This window comes from Acanthopagrus latus, chromosome 19 (assembly GCF_904848185.1).
Source record: "Acanthopagrus latus isolate v.2019 chromosome 19, fAcaLat1.1, whole genome shotgun sequence".
Taxonomy (NCBI): Eukaryota; Metazoa; Chordata; class Actinopteri; order Spariformes; family Sparidae; genus Acanthopagrus; species Acanthopagrus latus.
Genome location: NC_051057.1, coordinates 17,761,351 through 17,781,658, shown reverse-complemented (window position 1 = coordinate 17,781,658; position 20,308 = coordinate 17,761,351). Strand labels below are relative to the sequence as shown.

Below are 20,308 nucleotides of genomic sequence, written 5' to 3'. Positions count from 1 at the left end.
TTAACCATGCTATCACTCACAAGTCTAGTTAAGAAGTAGCTAAAACTAGAGGGCTTTCAAAGTCAGCAGAACGTGAGCTCAGATCGCATACTGGTATCAAAAGAACTTCATTATTCATAATGGCACAATTTGAAACTTTGACAGCCTTGGCAGGAGGTTAGGGGATCCAACAATCCACCCCAAAAATCTCATTATTTTTCGTATCTTGTTTTCTCACAGTGTAATATTGAATCTACTGAATTTAAATGTTTAAAGTTTTTCCATTTTCAAACTTTGAGGGCAAACTGCACCGAGCTTTGTTCATCACACAAGTTGCATACCGTTTCCCTGTATTCTATCTATCCATCACTCATACGATTTATTACACATATATTACCATATGTTCTAAATACACAAAATAACATTTCTGTGATCCCTTTAAAATAGTATTAAAAGGTATAATATGCAGGATTTGTCAGTTGCTGTTCATAAACGCGAGAGAAAACATTGAGGCAATTTAACTAAATACTCTTCACAAACAAAATATCCAACCTCAACCACTGAATGGACGGAAAGGTTGAATCTCCTCACTCTATACTTATGGACAACTATGATTCCTTATACAATTCAGGTGATTTACATTCACATCACAAACCAAAAATTCCAAATTCTTGCAAAGAACTTACGACACTGAACATTAATTGGTTTGCTTGGTTTGACTTTGTTTATACAGTTTGTTTTGGTTTGAGTTTGTGTGTTTGCTAGGTTTGTGGGTGTGGGGTTTTTTTTTGTTTAGTTTTGGTTTGTTTAGTTTGGGTGGTTTGTTGTTGTTACTGTAGATAAGGAATGAACAGATTATTTTATGTTGGGTTGTGTTTTTCCTATCAAAAACAATTCAGTGGTGGGAAGCTACATAGCACAGTCTACACAGAATTATAAGAAAACTTAAGCAGTATGTTTTGACACGCTCAAACCTTGCTTATTCAATTGGAGACTGTGATTAGGCCTCAGCTACATCTATCTATTAAAATGTTCAACAATCAGACGGTCTCATCTAAAATGAGTTTTTCTCTCCAACCGTGCTAATCGATCTAATTATAGTATGCAGGCTTACGCATCTGGGAAACAACAGCTGTTATTATAATGATTATCTTTACCACAGTCATCAGCACGTCATCATTATCATCATCATCATCGTTCTCATCGTCATCTTCATGATTATTATCATCATCACCACTTGTACAGCAAGAAAAGGAATCTATGCCAACGTACTTTCACCTGAAGAAAGAGGTTCTTTTAGAGTATGACATGATGATTTTCAAATGGCTGATTGCAATCACTTAATCCTATTAGCACAAAATCGCAGCCATGCCTGGCAATGAAGCACACATTTGATCAAGATGTCCTGCATTTGCAATGGAGAAGCACATACGTTTGCACTCACAAAGTGCTGTGAGTGAAACTGAGGATTCATACTGCTCTTTCAAAGCTTCAGCATATTATGCAAATTTCATCAATGATGTTTGCGATGTGCCTGCATTTGTGATGAAAATAATCAGTCTATAGCTAACAGTAAAAGTAAAGAGTCAAACAGTCGGAGTAAATGGAAAAACAAAAATAATACGTAATGCATTTACTGTTGCAGAGTTTTAAGTGAAAAGTGCGCTAGTTTCCTCCTAACATTCACTTCTTGTCCCTCCTGATAATGCACATGAATCCTTCTCTGGACTGATAAGAGACAAAATCCCACGTTTAGAGAAAATTAAGGTCTGAGACTGATAATCAGGCGTGTCAGAGTGCTTTTAAAAACCTGTATTGTTTGGAAGCAAATCTCTAGGCAGGTGCAGCAGGCATCTCTTTTTAATTTGCGACATGCTCAGTATTCAGCCGCATGGATCAAAGGGACACTTAATTTTCCTCCCCTCTCCCTATTATGTGCAGTGAGGAATGAGGCAGACCCTCGTGGGAGCAGATTTGATTACTGTTTATCATTACTGTCACTCTCCATGGTGACAGAGGGGCTGATCCCAGGTCGCAAAAGACGCAACCGAATAGATTAGATAGAAGACCTTTATTTTCTGCTGTACTTTTTATGCATCGTTTGAAGACTGAAGTCTTGCGAGATTTGAATTGTTAAGTCATTTTAAGGCCCATTTCCCAGTAACCACGGCTACATTTTTACAACTTTGTATTTGTGCTTAAACAGTGGACAATTATCCGGAAAACCACTTTAAACATTAGCTCGGAAACTTGAAATAGATGAAAATCATAAAAGTGTCCAAATAGCTGTAAATCTAGCCTGCATGCTCACCAGCCACAGTGTTGTAGCTGATCACAAATGCTGATGTATGCCGATGGAGCAAAACTGTGGGCCTAATTATCTCCCATCCAAGTTTGCTGTTTTCTGTGTTTTCCCATCTCACTACCTCTCGTCCTCTCTAGTGCATCTTCAGCTCTCACTTTAAACCCACCCCAACTCCTGCGCAATTGTGAATATTTCCTAACTACACACCACAACAGTATTCATTTCCAATTAGAGGCACTATACTTTCATCCCCCAAGTGAAACTGGTAATTTTTTATCCGATTTGCTTCCCTCTCTAACTTTTTTTCCCTTCCACTCCTTGTGTGATATTTTCCTGTGTCTACATTAGCATAAGTGCAGCAGTGATCTGCTTCAGGTTGACGGTTTTTAATGGGGCGGCATTTCCATTTCACAGAGGACACATGTGGCGGTGGGATGTTGAGGAGGGCCGGGGGGGGGGAGGGTTGTGGGGAATAGCGGGTAAGGGGAAGCAGTACAAAGAGAATGGTAGAGACACTCTGCAACGAGTCCTGTCACCCTTAATAATGCAGCAAGGATGGGAAAGGAGCATTCATCCTCATCCCTAAACGGCATGTGCAGGTTGTATGCCCCTGGACGTCACAGAGACTAATTATAAGATGAAGCCTCATCACGTGTCCATGGGCAGATGACCACTAAATCTGAACCACGGGAGAGTCTCCGAGGTCCCTAAGGTCCTATCAAAGACCTCCGTGGGAGCACAGGTTGACACGTAGGTAAGACACTGAGCCCTGGGGAACAGTGTGTGCCTCGTGGCAGGGACTTGTCACGGATGTCAGAAGGACTTGACCCAGTTGCTGGATTGAGTGCTGGCAGCTGTCTAATCAACAGAGCATCTGTCAGTCTTGGCTCGCTAACTCTCTATGCAACAAAATGCACAGGACGAGGTATAACATTTCAGCACAAAAGTCTCACTTTAACCCAAATTTCCCAGATATTTTCTCAGCAAGTGTGTGCCTGCTTTTCTATGTGTGAAATTTCGAAGGTTAGAATCAGTGAGTGTGTTAAGCCAAAAAAATTAATAACACACTCAAAATGGCTTTATAAATACAGCGTAATGGTGTGTAAGTCAACCTTGGACTTTGAATTTATAAACCCTCAATGCCTTCAGTGAAAGTTATCTGTGAAGAAACAATCTCCATATCGCAGACGCAACACTCCACTTTCTTAAATTGTCTTACACCCAAAGCTTTTCACACTTCAGTGTTTGTAAAGAGGTCTAAAACAAATCGATTTTGACCACACTCCTACCATCTTCAGGAGTTAAACAAAGGTCAGTTTGTCAAGAAGGGAACATTTCAGATTGGCTGATGTTAATCAGTGCACTCTGATTAACTAATCGGGTCTGTTCTACATAGGATTACACAATTAATGAAAATGAGGCAAAGGTCATATTATCATAGCAAATGTATTTACACTTATAAATCATCTAAGCTCATCTAGGCTGCAATTTTTCACATTAATACCATAATCCTCAGTGCTTTCATTAGAAGATGTAAACGTGGGGCTGCATCATCATACTGTGGCTGTGTGTTAAACGCTGATTCTATACAATTATAGACAAAATATGCTAGTGGTAGGTCTGAATCAAATGATTATTTTCCTTATTCTATCTGCCTTTGATTTTCAAAATTTATTGTAAAAATAAATGGAAAATTAAACAATGGTTTCTTTAATTAAAACGTGAAAATATATATAAGAGAAATGCTCAGGTTAGAGAGAACTTAAAGTGACATCATCAGTTTGCTTCTTTTGTCCAACCAACAGTCCAAAACCAAAATACTCTTTGTTTACCATCTTAAATGACTAAGAACAGCAGAAAATCCTTATATTTAAGAAGCTGGGACCAGCAAGCATTTGACCTTTTTGCTAAAAGAATGCCTTAAACAAATTAATGAATTATCAAAAAACGTTGGCTAGTAACTTTATTTCGTTGGGCTTATCAATTTATCTAAGTATCATAGCAGCTACACATGCAGGAGGAGCCCTAACTACTCAATTTGTATAACATACTATTTCATGACACATAACTGATTATGTAGTACATCTATATTTTCCCCTCCATTATTTAGTATTTACTACTGCTCGTGATATATGGAGCACATCGACTGTATGATGGCAAGACAACAAACTGCTTTTGAAAATGAACCCTACAGTAAGTATCTTGTTATGTTTATCTGTTGACATGCCATCTGTGTAAAATGTTAATATTAACTAGATAATACAGCACTGTAAACTAACTTTGCTCGAAAAAAAGAGGGGTGCAGGAACAGCTGATCCAATAATTAGCTGTCACAACACAATTATCTGCAGAGAAACACCTTAATAACGATATTTTCCCTGATAGAAAATACCAACACTTTCTGGTTTCAAAGTGTATTCTCCAACACAATGAACATTTTTATGTGACATGTATGGATTTTGCTCATTTTCATGTTTTCTATTTGATGTGAGGTTCATCCTACAATAGCTTTCAATAATTGTTATTGTATCTATGGGTATTTAGAGGATTTCAGGTCCAGTTTCCATAAGACTCTGGTGGGTGGACCTCAGACCCTGCGGTGGTTTCAGGGGCATGTTCTCCTGTAAAAATGTTTTGTAGATTTCAGTTAAATGCAAAGTGCACATGAGAGCGAAATGGAGCAGCTATATCATCATAACATTACCATAAATAAGACTGTAAAAATATAAAATGAAGAAAACAATTAAATATAACATTTATTTGGATCTGCTGCCTAGTAATATGTCCAGTCGCCGCAATATTATACAGTGTAATTTGCGGGGCCTAGGACAAGAGTGTGTATAAGAGAGAGAGCGCATGATCATACAGTGGGGGTTGGTGGTCTTGACAGGGAATGAGAGATGTCTTCCTCACCAAACAGCCCAAACCAGCATTAGAGATCTTTATATTACTAAGGGAAAAAATATTTTCAGTTAATCATGAAAATGGCACCACAGTCTCTGTAATTAATGGGAAACAGTGTAGCCCATATACAGTTTAGTAATAAGTGATCACTTCTTTCGAACATATGCTTAGTAAAAAAGAAAGATGGTAATGTATGATAGTTTTTCAGCCATTTATATTGTGCCACTTCATCAGCCAAAAGAGCCATTGTTCATATACCTCCAACTAATTCTGAACAAAATCCAAGGTCTAATTCAGATCCACCAAGACTTTTTGGTGCTCATATTAGTACTGTAGCTTTGCTTTGTGAGTTTGTCATTGTTTCTTTGTACAATAGTTTGAACACTATTCATACAATCTTAACTGCCTGAATTCATTTCTCACTATTTCTTACTCCGTGTTCTGAATCTGTTCTGTGTCTTCAAAGCTTTATGATGCTTACGTTGAGTGACATGTTTCACCTCAACTTGCCTTTTGTGCATCATTTTTCACCCATTTCCCTGTAATGCAGCCTGACATATTTGTGTCTTCGGAAATGTTTGTGTCGTGACTGGAATTTTTAAAGATCTTCTGCGGGTTTGAACAGTGCTTGGCCTCGCACCATGCATTTTAATGATAACCCCCTACCCCCTGGTGGGTCCAGCAGGGTTTAAGAGGTTAAATCCAAGGAAATCCAATTGTGAAAGTCCACTAGCAATAAAAATTCACATGCAAAGTTACAACCCACCATTCATTTGGGCAAGGACACATGAAGTTCCATTGCAAAGGCTTGTGGGAAGGTGAGCGTTGAACATTTGCAAGAAAAGCGGCGAGAGAGACGCAATGAAAGGAGAGCTCGAGTTTCCTATGCAAATTTAAGCAGTCTGAAGGAACCGTTGACTAATGAACTGCCAGGTGTTTTTCTTTTGATTGACATCTGCTCATGAAACATCCCAGCCCAACATCCACCTGTTTTACCCGTAGTTGACGATTTCAGTAAGGGAAAGAAATCATCACAAAAAGGTAAAAAAAAAATAAAAATACATATGTATATATATATATATAATCCTTGCTGGCTTCAGTTTTCCCAATAATTATAATATGGGACTTTTTTTAAGCACAGGGGAAAAATTAATGCTTCAGCTCAGAAGAAAGTGTGTGAAATTGTGGGGGTTGGTTAAGGACTGAGTGGATATTACAGCACTCTCTGCTCCAAACCTAATTTAAAAACAGCACCTATCATTACATTTGTGCACCCCCTTCTTACATGCACCTGGAACAATCTTACATTCGGAGTGAAGCAATGTCAAGTGGAGTATCAAACAGTGCACGGACATGTGGGCTGAGACTGGGCGCATATTGACCATATGGCCTGTGCTGTGGACTTGCCTGATCTGCACTTTGGCATTCTCACACCTCTCAGTGCATATGTCTGCTAGAAATCCCCAGCAGTGGTGCTAGCAGAAAAGTGTGCCTTTTTGCACCTCTTCAACAACACAAAACAATAATCCCTTTGGAATCAGTGAATGCCTCTGGTTACTCTTTGTCCGGCCAAGCCTGGACATTTCGGCACCATCAACACTGTTTCAAAATATCAGGTGGCACTCAGCCTTACGCAATATTCCAATTCACCTATTCATTTTTAGGACAATTATGTAATTCGAGAGCCGTGCAAAAGGAAAGTTGGGGCTGGTAAACTAAAAAGGTGTTGTGGGACTGTAAGTAGAAACCATAAAAGCATATTTATATTGGTGGGCGATGCAAAGACACCTCCTCTGGCAGAGTCAAGCCACACTTTTCTGCCTTTTTGTCTTTTACACCACCTACTTGGGATGTTAGAGGTCATACTGATAACATTTTTATGTAGAGAAATCTTTTTTTTAACTCAATACTCCTACAGAGCTTGTAGAAGGTGCAGAATCAAAGTATCTCTTTTCCTTAAAAACGTTATTATGATTGTGAATCGATAATTGTAATATGTTTGTCGGGTCCAAGATAAATGTTGTGTTTATCTCTGTATAAGAAATCAGTTGGACAGTTGGATCAAGCTTTAAACAAGATTTGTGAACCGTTTAGTAATTTAGTAGCCTCAGTGTAGGTTGGATGTTGTTGACCCAGTTGTTGATTCACGATAGACAGAGGTTTCATCATTAAAAGTCATTATTTTGTGTTTTTTAGTCATCATTTGAGTCATTTGGTGTTTAATTTATCTTCTTAATCTAACTTCCTTCGACGTTGCACTGAATGTAGATTATGTCAGTTGTTAAACAGCCGTCTGATGGAAAAACATATATTAAAAACATATATTCAAAAATGATTAATGATTCATCGATTTCTAAAGGCAGCTGAGGTGCGGTACTGGCTGCTATGTGAGCCAGATTTACACATAAACCTTGATTCCTTAAAGCACACTGAGGCAATATGACTGTGATTTTGTGCTATGTAAATAATATCACTAAATCATTTTGGAGAAGATTTTTATTTATTCACATATAATGTCAAACTAGGCTCACCAAGGAACATGTGGTTCAATACAAAATTAAAGAATGTTGACACAAAATATAATGCAAAGTTATGCATTAGGTGAACTATAGTAGGTCTAATAACAACAGGAATTGCAGTTGACAGTCTTTACAGAGAAAAGAGGTCACAACATCACCTCAGTGGCAGCACAACATCCATACCAGCAGCAGAAAATAATGACTTGCTGGAAGTCTATCCAAACTGATATAGAAAATAGCTACAGACGAAAAAGTGCAAATAGTTTTTCCTGTGCCAATAAACTCCACTGAGACACAGTCGCAAGCATTAAAGCCAAGAAACAGCAGTGATATAATAGAAACAAATAAGTAACGAGAAAATGTCCTCGGTTTAATGTAAAGACCTAGAAAATCTCATTCATCCAACCACACTTAAACAGTGCAGCACTGTGAGACGTTATAGTGGCTCTACTCAGAACGAGCCTTGCTGTGGTAACAACACGCACAGTGCTGGCGCAGAAGCCAATAAAACAAGAAAACAATGTAACAATGAATGCAAAACAATGACTTGCACTTACGATCAGGAAGTCTAATTGAGAGCCAGGTGCACTGCGCACCTATTCTTCTCAGTGCAAAGTTCACAACAGTGTTTCAACAGTTTAAAAGAAAATCTTGGCTCCTATGAGAAATGTTCCCACTTTGATTCAGTCTGATTGCTCAAAATGTCATTCCATTCACATTCTGCTACAATCCATCCAAGTTGGCATGTCCTCTGGGGAAATGACCCTTTAAAACCAAATGCACGCCAACTTAAGTGAAATTACTATGAAAAATTTTATCCAACACATCTGGCCTCAGTTGCAATCGCCCAAACAGTCAATAAACTCTGGTGGCTTAATTAACTCTAAAGTTAGAGGCCTCCTAATAGCAAACACAAATATCAGACACATGCAGATGTGAAATGTGTACTATGCTCATCCAGCAACACAGTATTACACTGTATGAGTGACCAGCTGTCTATTTAGCAACAACTCCATATGCAAAGGTGATGTCGGCCATTTTAGCACAATTTTAGCACAGGCATGCCAGTCATCCCACCAAACAAGAAAACACAGCTTAACATGACAGCATATGATTAGGCCTACAGTAACAGTGTGACAGTGAAGCCACAGATACAGTAAAGGTATTGCACAGCGGCGCATACATCACAATCATCTTTAACACAGCTCAAACCAACAGGTGTACTTACTATTTGAAGGTCTTATTGAAGGTCTAGTCCACTCTGCCTCAATGTCCACTCACAATAATATCATATATGGCGCTGAAGGTATTTTCCTTGGGTTTTTTAAAGCTGAAGGGGTTGTCAGTCATCCTCTTGTATGATATTTTATTCCAACCATGGGTGGCGGTGGCTTTTCTTCTCCTTTAAATATCCACTGTAGATGATGTAAGGAGTTTCTCAATGTCCATTTTACCTCTTAACAACCGAGCGCACCAGCAATTTTAGGCTAGCAAAGCTTTTTTTTATCAGGAAAGTGTCGAAAATGAAAGAACAGGTGTACGTCTCGGCAACAATTCGGCAGAATAAAGGAACAAAAACACAACATAAATTGTTCCAGGAGATGGCAGGGAAGTCTAATTAACTGTTATTAACTTGTCAATCAAAGATGGCGCGCGTTTCCTTCTTCCTCACTGGGCCGCGGTGCTCCGTGCTGCCCCCGCTGACCGGAAGCACGATAGTCCGTGGTCCACTCTCCATCTGTCCGATCAGGTGCTGTCGGAAAAGCCGTGAACTTCCCTCTGAATTCTGAAAAACAACTTGGAAAGTCGGACATTTTTCGGTTCACGAGTTGCCGAGACGACGTCCTGTGACGCTGACAAAAATGGCGGACGAAAGTAAACACTGGGCTGATGGTAAGAAACTTTTGTTTCAGACATTGCATTGCTTCCTTTGCTCTTCCTTGTCGCTCAAAATAATAGACACGGCTGTCAATGAGATGTTTGATCACTCTGATCGATAAAAGGCAAAATTATTTCTTTTTAGCGTGTTTGTTGCGACATGAACGCACGGAGGTCGGACTAACGGCTCGCTGCCTCGTAAGGCGAAACATCCGAGGAGCCCGTGAATGCAGCATATGAAGCAGGAGCTGACCCGCTTGGGACAAAATACTAATAAACAAAGATGAAGCCTATAATAAACATGCGTTAGTAATTGTTTTATTAATATTGTTATTATTGTCAGATAATTTTTTCAGAGTATGTCTAGTCATTTTGGGGCCACATCATTCCACAATAACGTAACAATAAAATTAAGAAATTAAAATTTAAAAAAAGTATATGGTTTGAATAAAAGGCTAAATAATATGCAGCACACCATACTATCTGCACAGAACAACTGTTGCTCATTTGTAAATTCACCAAAATGCCAGTGGTCTTTAAACCCAGTGTTTCTGCTCTGACAATTAAGTTAATTTACTATTTATGAGAGAATTGATTACTAAGCATAGAGGGAGCTCTATTGTGTACTATGCAATACTCACCGTTTAATGAAGAGGTTAACTTTTAATTGAATTTTTTTTAACTTTTTCTTGAAGAACAGTATCCACAAGACATAATACACACTTATTTCAGATATCAGGAGGCTGCAACTTCTAAGGTTGAGTACACATAAATCACTGTGTTTTGCAACAGCCTATAAATTCATATGATGATAACTCACATCTAAGTAGGTAGTTGGCAAAATTTTTGCTCCATCTCAGCTGCCACTGGTAGCCTGGCAGTGTCGAGCAGATGGCGCTTTATGTATTTATAATTGTCCAAACATTGTAAGAACCTCTCAGTGTTTGGATCCTGTGCACACTAATTAGCTTGATGGATATAAATAAAGTGCTTAAAATTTAGCACATCGCAAAAAAAAAAAAATGTCCGTGTGGGTGTGTATGTGTGTTTGAGTGAGTGTTGCCCAGACATAAATGTATGGACTCTGCTTGCAGATGGGTGTCTGCATCAGCATGCTATCTGTTTCCTCGAGCCAACTACAGGCGTGCATCATGGCGCTGTTCAACAGGGTGTCCCGATCTCAGCGGTGCCAGAAAATCATTCTAATATTTACGATCCGTCCCGGCAGAGTTGTGAAGCTGCCGGTGCCATACTGCTGATGTGCCTTGAAGTGATGTGAAGGGGGGGGCATAAAAGATAGATCTGTTTGAACTACATCCGATTCACTTTGTTTTGAATGCTATTTACTATGAATTCTACAGCAGGTGTAAACAGCCCAACCTGAGCAAGCTTAGAGGTTGTCATAAACACTTTTACATAATGTAATTTTGTGGTATCTTCACATTGAACATATCACGCCTTGTTTCACGTCCAACGTTTAGCAAAATGCTGTGGCTGATTAGTTTTTTAAGAGGCATACAAAATATGTTCTAATTAATCAGTAAAATGAAAAAAAAAAGAAAAACAAACCTTGATGAGCATTATTGCTGCAAATTATGAATCAGAGATTGTATCCATGTATTTGAGGCTAATGATGCATGCTGGCATTTTTTGGATTCCTCCTTGTACACGAGTAATTATACAAAAACCTGTCATGCCTTTCTGCATTGCTAATGCTGCGGCTGCTTTCCATAATGCCGCTGAGAGAGGGACACCTATCAGGTGAAAAGCCTGAAGATTTGCAGTGCTTGGTAAGACACACAACACTGCATGAATGGGTAATTTAGGAATGCCGGTAGCATGTAAGACAAGCCGCCGTGAGGTGGGATCAAAATAAAACAGATCAATCCCTCCAGCCTGATGCTTCTAAAGGGGAACATCTTTTGTTAAAGGATGAACGAAAGCAGCGTGATGCTCATCAAGTGAAACATCTGCAGCAGACTAAATTCTGGAGACATAAACTAATCTGCAAACGATTTCACCTCAGTGATTATTACTTTAATAAGAAGTGCTAGACTGTGACTGACTGTTGATGTCACAAGATCTTACAAAACCAGCGACTGGCTTTGAGCACGACTTAGTCTCAAAAAGCTCCAGCTGTGCTCTGACATTGACATTGTGCAGCTACAAACTCCTTAAATCTGGATAAAAGGCTCACAGAAGACAGGGGTAGAGATGTTGCTGACATGAATTTTGCAAATTCCTTCAACTTTTACTTAAATCTCAAGGAAATTTTGAGGGCATGCTCTCATTTTCAGAGATGCCAGGAGTACAATTAAAACAGATTAAATACACATGAAAAATAATTGATGAAAAAACAGCCAAAACCAAACATATTAAAAGAAAAAAACAGTTGCGTTCAGGAGCAGAGTGGATCATAGGTTCATCTGGGTTATGTTTTAAGAGGAATCCTCTTGTGCTGGTTTGTTTCTTTCTGTCCTTCGGAATGATATATACTCTCCTGTGCATGTAAAGGGTCTTGAAAGCCAACAGGAGCTCCTGTCTCCCGCAGAAAACACTGCCCCTGAAACGCATCGCCAGTAGTCCTGCCTTTAGTTCCGTGACTCCATGACATCACACTACATCACAATGACACACGTATTTTTGAAGCTAACTAGAAGCTGAAAAATCCAACCATTCACGGACATGGTGAGGCTCAGGCATGTGTGAGCTGACCAATCAGAGCAGGGAGGGGCCTTAAAGGGACAGGAGCATGAGAAAACTAATGTTTTTTGAGCACTTAAGCAAAAAACTAACTGAAGTTCCTACGAGAATTGTTTAACTTCTTCTTGTAGGAACCCAAAATGAAATGATGAACTTGAAAGTGAGCATTATATGTCCGTTGTGAAATGTCCTTATCATCAGGAATTTTAGTCTTGTCATAAGAGGTGGTCTTACAGTATGGGGGGGCGGGTCTGGTAGTAAGGTGGATGCTGATGGAGTCTCTCCTGGTTGTTAAGATGCCTTTAGGACATCACGCTCATAACTCCCGCGATCTCCCCTCAATTTGTGTACAAATGAGTTACAGCTCGTTACTTAGTGAGCTTTTAGAGGTCCTGGTGAGCAGATCGTTTTATCAGTTCAGGCTAGCTGTTTCCCCTATTTCCAGTCTTAAGGCAAAGCTAAGTTAATCAACTCCTGACTGGAGCTGAATTTTAACGCGCAGACATGAGAGCGGTATCAATTTGCTCATTTAACTCTTGGGGGGAAAAAAGCACATAAGCAGGCTGAATATATTTATATATTTTTTTCAATGTCAAACTTTTATTTTCGATATGTAACTTGGGGTAAGGATTGGCAACTCAGACAATGTAGCTGAAGGTATGGGGAGAAGTTTTAGTAATCATGAGCTTAAAATAATAAGAATAATGAGAATAATAAAATAAAGACGCTTTTTTATGTTTGACTCATATATTAAATGATTTCTGTTCCCTCCTTCATGCCTATTTGCTGCTGTTAAACCTGTAAACACAGATTTCTTTCATAGTCAACCTGTAAACAAACTGTTAACACCGAAATATAACCTTTAAAGCTGACTTGGGCTTGTTAGCAAACAAATGTATTTATACTTTTATCTATTTGATATGGAGAAAGTTGCATCTGTGTACACCTGATGAATGTAAGTCCAATAGCAACTCTCCTTTAGCTCTGTTTTCGCTCTCCACCAGCTCCCGAGGGAAATATATGTCTCTTCAGCGGCTAAATGCTCCACCGTGTTCACCAGCTGGTGCTTTATATTGTTTTTCTGCCTTTTGGTGCTGGGCAGGCAGCATACAATAGGTTTTCAGAGCTTGTGCCAAAATTGCTGATGAGAACAGTTGAGGGTGAATCGAAACAGCAAACTTTTTGGTCTGTGAAGCCATTAAAAGCGCTAAAATGCTTGTTAGAGCTGAGAGAGGAGCAGGATTCAATGATAATTCTCTGTGGGTTAATACCATTGACCCCTTTCGCATAGAAGTAGTGATGTATGCTGCTGTTAAAGGAAACATATTATGCTAATTTTCAGGTTCATGATAATGTTTTGGCTTATACAAATATGTGTTCATGCTCAAAAAGCACATCAGTGTTGCAGCACCGTATTCCCCCTCCGTCTGAAATGCCCTGTCTCATAACGCACCCCTCCTAAAATACCCAGTGTGCTCTCATTGGTCAGCCCACACATGCCCGAGCATGCACGACTAACAACAACAAAGCAGCTGCGCTATATCGTGCTAAACTAGCCACTACGTAAAAATTATGCAAATATGTGACTCTGTGATGTAGTGTGATGTCATAAAGTCACGTAATTAAAGGCGGGACTACTGGCGAGGCGTTGCAGGAGCAGTGCTTTCCGTGGGAGAGAGGAGCTTCGGTCGGTGCAACCTTGAAAAACTTTTACATGCACGAGAACCTATATAAAACACTGAGGGAAAAGAGGAAAAAAGTATAAGTCTTGTTTAGTCAACTGTATACATATATATTCACTCAAATAGTTGAGGATCCAAACTCATCAGCATCATCCAGTTGTTTATGTAACATGGGGGCCACAGTAATTATGCGAGAACACCATTGTAATTTATGAGGAACGTGTCCTATTTTGATGTAGAAGGATTAAGAAGCCTCCAAGGCTTTTTGACATCAATTCACGCAGGAATGAATGCAAAACATTCTCTGCATGTCACCAAGAGCCAGATCTGCATCATCAACATTGTGCCGGGGAAAAGATTACACTGATGATGCGTGCGTTGTATGAGTCAAACAGTTTGTTACTTTTTTTTTTTTTTTTTCCTTGATGTAAAGCAGCACGTTGTCTGGCCTCATTTTCTCATGAAAACTGTTCTCATTCCATCTGCTTGATTACAAGACCGAAAAAATATATATCCGCGGGTTTTAAGATATTTATACGTAAACACACTTCTGATGAGACATCATCCGACAGACCTCTCATCCACCTGTAAAATCCTCCCCCGAAGACTTGATAGAGTATGGGATTTTTCTGCGTAAGAACAGGCAGGATCAAGAACGTGCTGTACTCGAGAGCTACACTGTAAGTCTTCATATCAAATAATTGCGTAATAAATTGGAATGTCTGACACAAGAGTGACATTAAATATTCAGCAATTTAATTTGAACATTCTCTCTCAACAGTTTTTTTATAGTAAAAGGGGAAGAAAAAAAAAAGAAAAGTACCACTTCAAATTAATATAAAATGATGCTGGAGGGTGGGCAAGATTTATCTGGAATAAACAGACACTGCTCTTTGGGCGATGAGTCTCCACTGTCATCTTTTCACACGGAGACTAAAAAATCTGTCTGCTCCCACTTAAAACATCAACAACTCCAACCACGTGGGCAGGGTAAATAAAACCGTTTGACAGGCGGCTTTTCTAGCCTGACCCTCAACCCTGGCATGCTTGTTTTCTTTTCCTGCAAACTCTTGCGTAGGTTTGGGTTGTCGGCTTCCTCTTAATGTGTTTTTTTTCTTCCCCCCTAGAATTGAAACCAAAGCAAACAAATGTGTTTTTGTGATCCTGCTCATCAGAGCAGAGGCTCCCATTTAGGGAGACTAAAAAAAACCCTCCCAATCATTGGATTAACACAATAATTACTTCAGAATTGCAATTGTGTTCATGTTTGAATCTACTAGACCAGATTCTGACAAAAGCTTTTTGACATAACTGTTTAAACACTGAACACTTTTACTGATGTTGCCCTCTAAATAGGCTTCGGGGGGACAGAATACAAGTAATGGGATTACTTAATCAGGATACAAAGAAAAAGGTAACCGTGTTCCAGTATATGTTTACAAAAATAGTGAGAATACAGATTTGAGGTCATTCAAAAGTAGCGGAAAGTAATCAAGTTACATTACTAATATTGCGATACTTAGATATGTTTAATTTAAGTGTAATCAGTAACTGTGTTGTATTACATTCTTAAAGTAACCCTCCCAGCCCTGGCTCTAAAGTTACAAAGCTGCAATATTTGACATTTAGCTGAAGTATAATCCGACTGAGCTGTCTCCCCCTGCTTCTTGGTTTTACACTAAGCTAACCTAAGCTAACTGTCTCCTGGGCATACTAACGTGAGAGCGATGTCATCTAACACCAGTAAAACTTTAGAGTAAGTACACAAAACATTTTCAGTAGTTACTAGGTAACAAATGAACACATGGGATAAGGAATTAATTGCTAGCTAACATTAATTAATGAGTAACTAATAAGTAGCTCATGATTAGTTTCTAAGAAATGCTTGAAGAAAGAATAAATAACGACTTGATAATAGATTCATTGTATTTGACTGAATGAAGTGTACTCTACTATTCCAAAAAGGAATTTGTAGTAAGTAGTCCCTCATTACTTCATCATTATCTTCTGATTACTTGCGGTGCAAGTGGTGCATCATACTGCATCATTACAGTGGACAGAATCATTTGCCTACTTCATGAGTAACTGTCCTTTAGGTAACAAATCCCTTACGTTACTGAATAATTCCTCATTTGTTTCTTAACTAATCTTGAATCATCATTAGTTGCTCGATAAGATTTGATTGGGAGTTACTCATTAACTCATGGTTAACTGGCATTTAGTCACTCATTCATTCCTGATTTAGTTTACTTAACATTAACACATTTCCTCACCTTTCCTAATCATTGTTATGAATTCAAACTGTACATTATTTTACCCCTGTATTAGGACTGCAAAGATATTTTTATATTTGCAACACTATACCAATATACGGTGTGGACCCATGACTCAAACAGTTACTTTTGAAGTGGATTTGAGCTGTGATAAAGAAGCAAAACACGCTCTTTTAAGGTTCACAGTACAGAGATAGACTGAATGAAAGTGTGTCACACAGCATAATCCCAGTGATTGTGTTCTTTGCCCAGGATGGTGCCATTGTTTCATGGATCTGTTGATGGCTGGTCTCCAGCACAATCTCCTTTGTCACATCTGCGGCTCATCATCCCATCTCCCTCTTTTTTTCCTGGAAGCAGCCCTCTTATCTTGCTTTGCCTCTTCCCTTTCTTCCATTGCTTTAATGCATCTTGTCAGATTGAGAGTCTCCAAGTCACAGCTCTCTCATTTTTGGATTATAGAGCCCTCAAGGGTTTTTTCTATTTTTTTATTTCTTTTTCCTCTGCAACCCCACTTCCGTCTTTTTTTCTCTTGAACCTCCTATTTTTTTTTCCTGTACTTCCTATAATGGTAGGTGTCTTTATTCCCATCTTTTCTGTGTGTCCTCATGATTGGAGCAAGAAGTTCATGACATCCAGGAGGAAGGAAGGAGTCCACACGCCACTCAACCTGGTCTTTATGCTCCCCTGGAACATGCTGGGAAGCCTCAGGGATTCATACACCTGCCATGCACGGTTATCAGTGGTTACACTTGGTATTTGAGATTTAACTGTGCCAAGTGGAAGCACGTCTATATCACCATCTCTCCCTCTGCTAAACCGACGGTTTCACCACTATGTGTGAGGGCAGAGCACAAAAATAAAGCAACAACTCAGCAGGAGTGGCCTACTTAAGCTGGCAGTTTGATGTGCTTCCGTTTGACTGATTTCACAACTGCAAGTTCCAGAAAGACTTAGCTTTTAAACCCCGCTGAATGGTCTTGAGGGTCCAGACCTCACAAAAAAGATCAAGTCGGTGTCTTTTTATCCTTAATGTCCTTGGTTTCACTGTAACAATGCATCTAAAATATTTATAAGGGGACTGAGAGCTACAGAGGACATCCATGTTTCTGCATCAGTAGACCCAAGGATTTTCTCCTCTTTGTTTTTCATCTAGAAAATGGGTATCATAATGTAAGTGGCTCAAACTACAATCACCATCAGCTTTGTTTTTATTTGCAATGACGCTCCGAATGAAATCACACACATTAGTCACACTGTGGCGGTTTTCTTTGCGGTGTCTTCCATGCAGATTTTTCCAAAGCGAGTTCAGCAAACCGCCGTCATCTATTCAGGTTTCTTACTTCAACCTTTCTCTCGTCGCCGCGGGAGGCCGTGTTTGTTAATTTCTCACATCTCTGCACAGGATGGAGAGTGTGTCGCCGGGATGAAAAAGGAAACCTTCCCCTCCTGTCTTGTGTCCCCCCCCACCCCACAGTTTTTTCTCCTCCTCTCACTCAGCTCAGCACCCCTACGGCGCTGCAAGTCTAAGCAGACGGCTGTCCAGGCTCCCCAGATCATTACACAGGAATCACACTGGGAGAGGTGTGTGGGAAGTGGCTGTGACTCAATGTGTGCAGCGGTGTTTACTGACATTCATCTCCATATGTCACGACCCCGGCCAATCAAGAAAAAACGCGGACGTGGATCTGGCGCTCGCTTTTTTCGGGCGAACTAAAACACCTGCACTCTTCTGTTTCACACTTATAATCGCAACCAGATAAGATCGTATCTCTCCGCAGACACAACTCATTTACATACCCTATCAGATAAGTTTTACATTTCGCTGGGCTTTGCACCGTGCGCGGGTGATCTGCGAGAGGCTGAGTAGAGGATACTGTTTAGACTTGGAGGGGGGGGAACTCAAACCGCAAATGAACACCCTCAAATCTCAAATGAAAACGACCGGCTCTTGTACCGACTCCAATTACATTTTGGCATATCAGTATGAGAATACATACTCCAGAGCAAATTAAACCCCTTGCTTAACCAACCCCCCCACCCCACAGCAATTCAATTCTATGCAGTGCTGAAATCACTTCCCTGACTGCACTGCCAATCTCCCCATATGAGGGGGGGGGAATCACTCCGGTCTATTTCTGAAAGTCTAAGATGAGCCCCCTCACACTCGCCATGCTTAGATAAGGAGTCGCTTGAGTGTGCTGAAGTGTTTACTATGGCTCACAATTGCCTTCCGTATGCACAAAACCCCCCTCCAAATGTCTTAACCCGTATGTTTCCTTCGAAGAAATCTGAAAACAAAACGGCATTAGAATTTCATGACTTCACTGCTTTTCCGGAATAAACTATTTCACCTTTTCCGCCCATTTCTTTACTTTATGGACGACGCCTCATTTCGAGTCAGAGTCGGCGTTTAGGTTGGTCATTTATATAGACTCCGGGTGGTAACACTTCAGGGATGACCTGAGGGGGAGATTGGTCGAAGATGAAGAGGGAAGAAGATAAAGAAATTTCTCAATCGGCGTGCTTTTGGCCTCACATCGTATTATTAACCTTGTTATGGGCCTCGAGGCATACAGTTCCACTCTGTTTATGCATTCCTGCTTTTATTGAGTGCCCATAGGCCATGCTGCCATTTCATCATCGCCGGTTAAATTGCAGAGGAGAACAGATAGCTTATTCCATCAGCCAGACCGCTGTGAATCACTTTTTGTGCATGATGCAAAGCAGAAAATGTCATCCTCCGTGCCGATTCTCGCGTCCCTCCGAGAGGGCCGGATCCACCTTCGATTTTTGCGGATGCATTAACTCTCCGACTCCCACGCGAGCACACACCACTCACCGTCGTTCGGTGGCTGGCATTTACGTTTGAGGAGGCCACGCGAATAACACGGGTAAAAAGCAATGTGTTAGTCGTTCATTAATAAAAGTGATTATTTCGAATGAGCAGGGAAAGGTTCAGGAACATGCCTCTGCATGGTGATGTCTACACACACACCCCCATTTGGATAAAAAACGTCCTCGCTTCCAGTGGCGGACTCGGGATGTGTGAGGGTTCGGGGTGAAAATAATAAAAAAAAGGGCAGGTGTCTGGGGGGGCACCAGCGCAGATACAGTCATGATTTATTTATAGTGAAGAGAGGGCAGGTTCTGTCCGCTGGAAGGGCACCGAAGAGGGCACTTCATCACGTTTTGTCAACCATAGGGCAGTTTCGCTGTGTTTTTGCAAACACGGTGGCACCGGGGAGCCCCCCAGAGCTCTCTTCACTCATCTCAAATGTTGTCTCAATTTGTTTTCCACACTTCAAAATGCTCCTTCATTCATCTCTGAATCACTTCTGCTGATGACTTTTGTGCACTTTTTCAGAAACAAATTCCAGCAGGGACCAATCTCTATTCATGATGTCACAAACGCAGGGGATTCAGCCTTTTGGTGCATCTCATGTTGTCTTTACCTCCCAGTGCTCCTTCACTGTTCTTGAAATAACTTTTGCTAATGGAAAAAACACTTTTGATTTGATTTTTGTTTTTTTTTGTTTTTTTGGGGGGGGGGTACATTCCAGCAGTGACTTATCTCTACTGATAACCACAAAAATACAACATCTTTTTCTGCCTCTCCCGTCTTCTATACTTCCCACAGCTCCTCCACTCATGGATCGACTTTTTCGCTAATGACACAACGCTGTTCATGATGATTTTTGTGCATATTTTTAGAAAACGCATTCCAGCGGTGACCAGTCTCTATTTATAACCATTGATCGCATGATCACTAGGGCGCAAGTAGGCCACGCTGACGTAGCGGGAACTGCATTGGTTGTTTGCTTTGAGCTGTCACTTCCCTTTGATTATCGCTGGTGACTGCTGAAGCTGCACACACACACACACACACACACACACACACACACACACACACTTCTTCATACGCTTCTATACAAAGTGACCTACAGTAATCTGTGTTACCGTTTTGTAATCACTGTTCGTTTCGATCAGAGTCAGGATGAAGGAATGAGTTTAAGTCGAGTACAGTGGCCGCTCTTTAATCTACTTGGCTCCTGAGGTTGTAAG

The 20,308-nt window shown here is 40.2% G+C and overlaps 2 long non-coding RNA genes across 5 annotated transcripts in view; one reads left to right on the top strand and one right to left on the bottom strand.

The window, feature by feature from the left end:
- The window catches only part of LOC119008330, a 270,887-nt gene extending 261,828 nt beyond the window's left edge, over nucleotides 1-9,059 (bottom strand). For 3 of the 4 annotated variants that reach the window (XR_005071391.1, XR_005071393.1, XR_005071394.1), the window contains exon 1: nucleotides 8,936-9,055. This is a non-coding gene — a long non-coding RNA (uncharacterized LOC119008330). Of the gene's footprint in view, nucleotides 1-8,935 lie in introns of all 4 variants that reach the window. The other variant, XR_005071392.1, reaches the window with a different exon arrangement.
- LOC119008329 lies at nucleotides 8,948-9,884 on the top strand. The gene is made up of 2 exons (XR_005071390.1): nucleotides 8,948-9,600; nucleotides 9,731-9,884. It is a non-coding gene; the product is annotated as an uncharacterized LOC119008329 (long non-coding RNA).
- The last annotated feature ends 10,424 nt before the right edge of the window (nucleotides 9,885-20,308 follow it).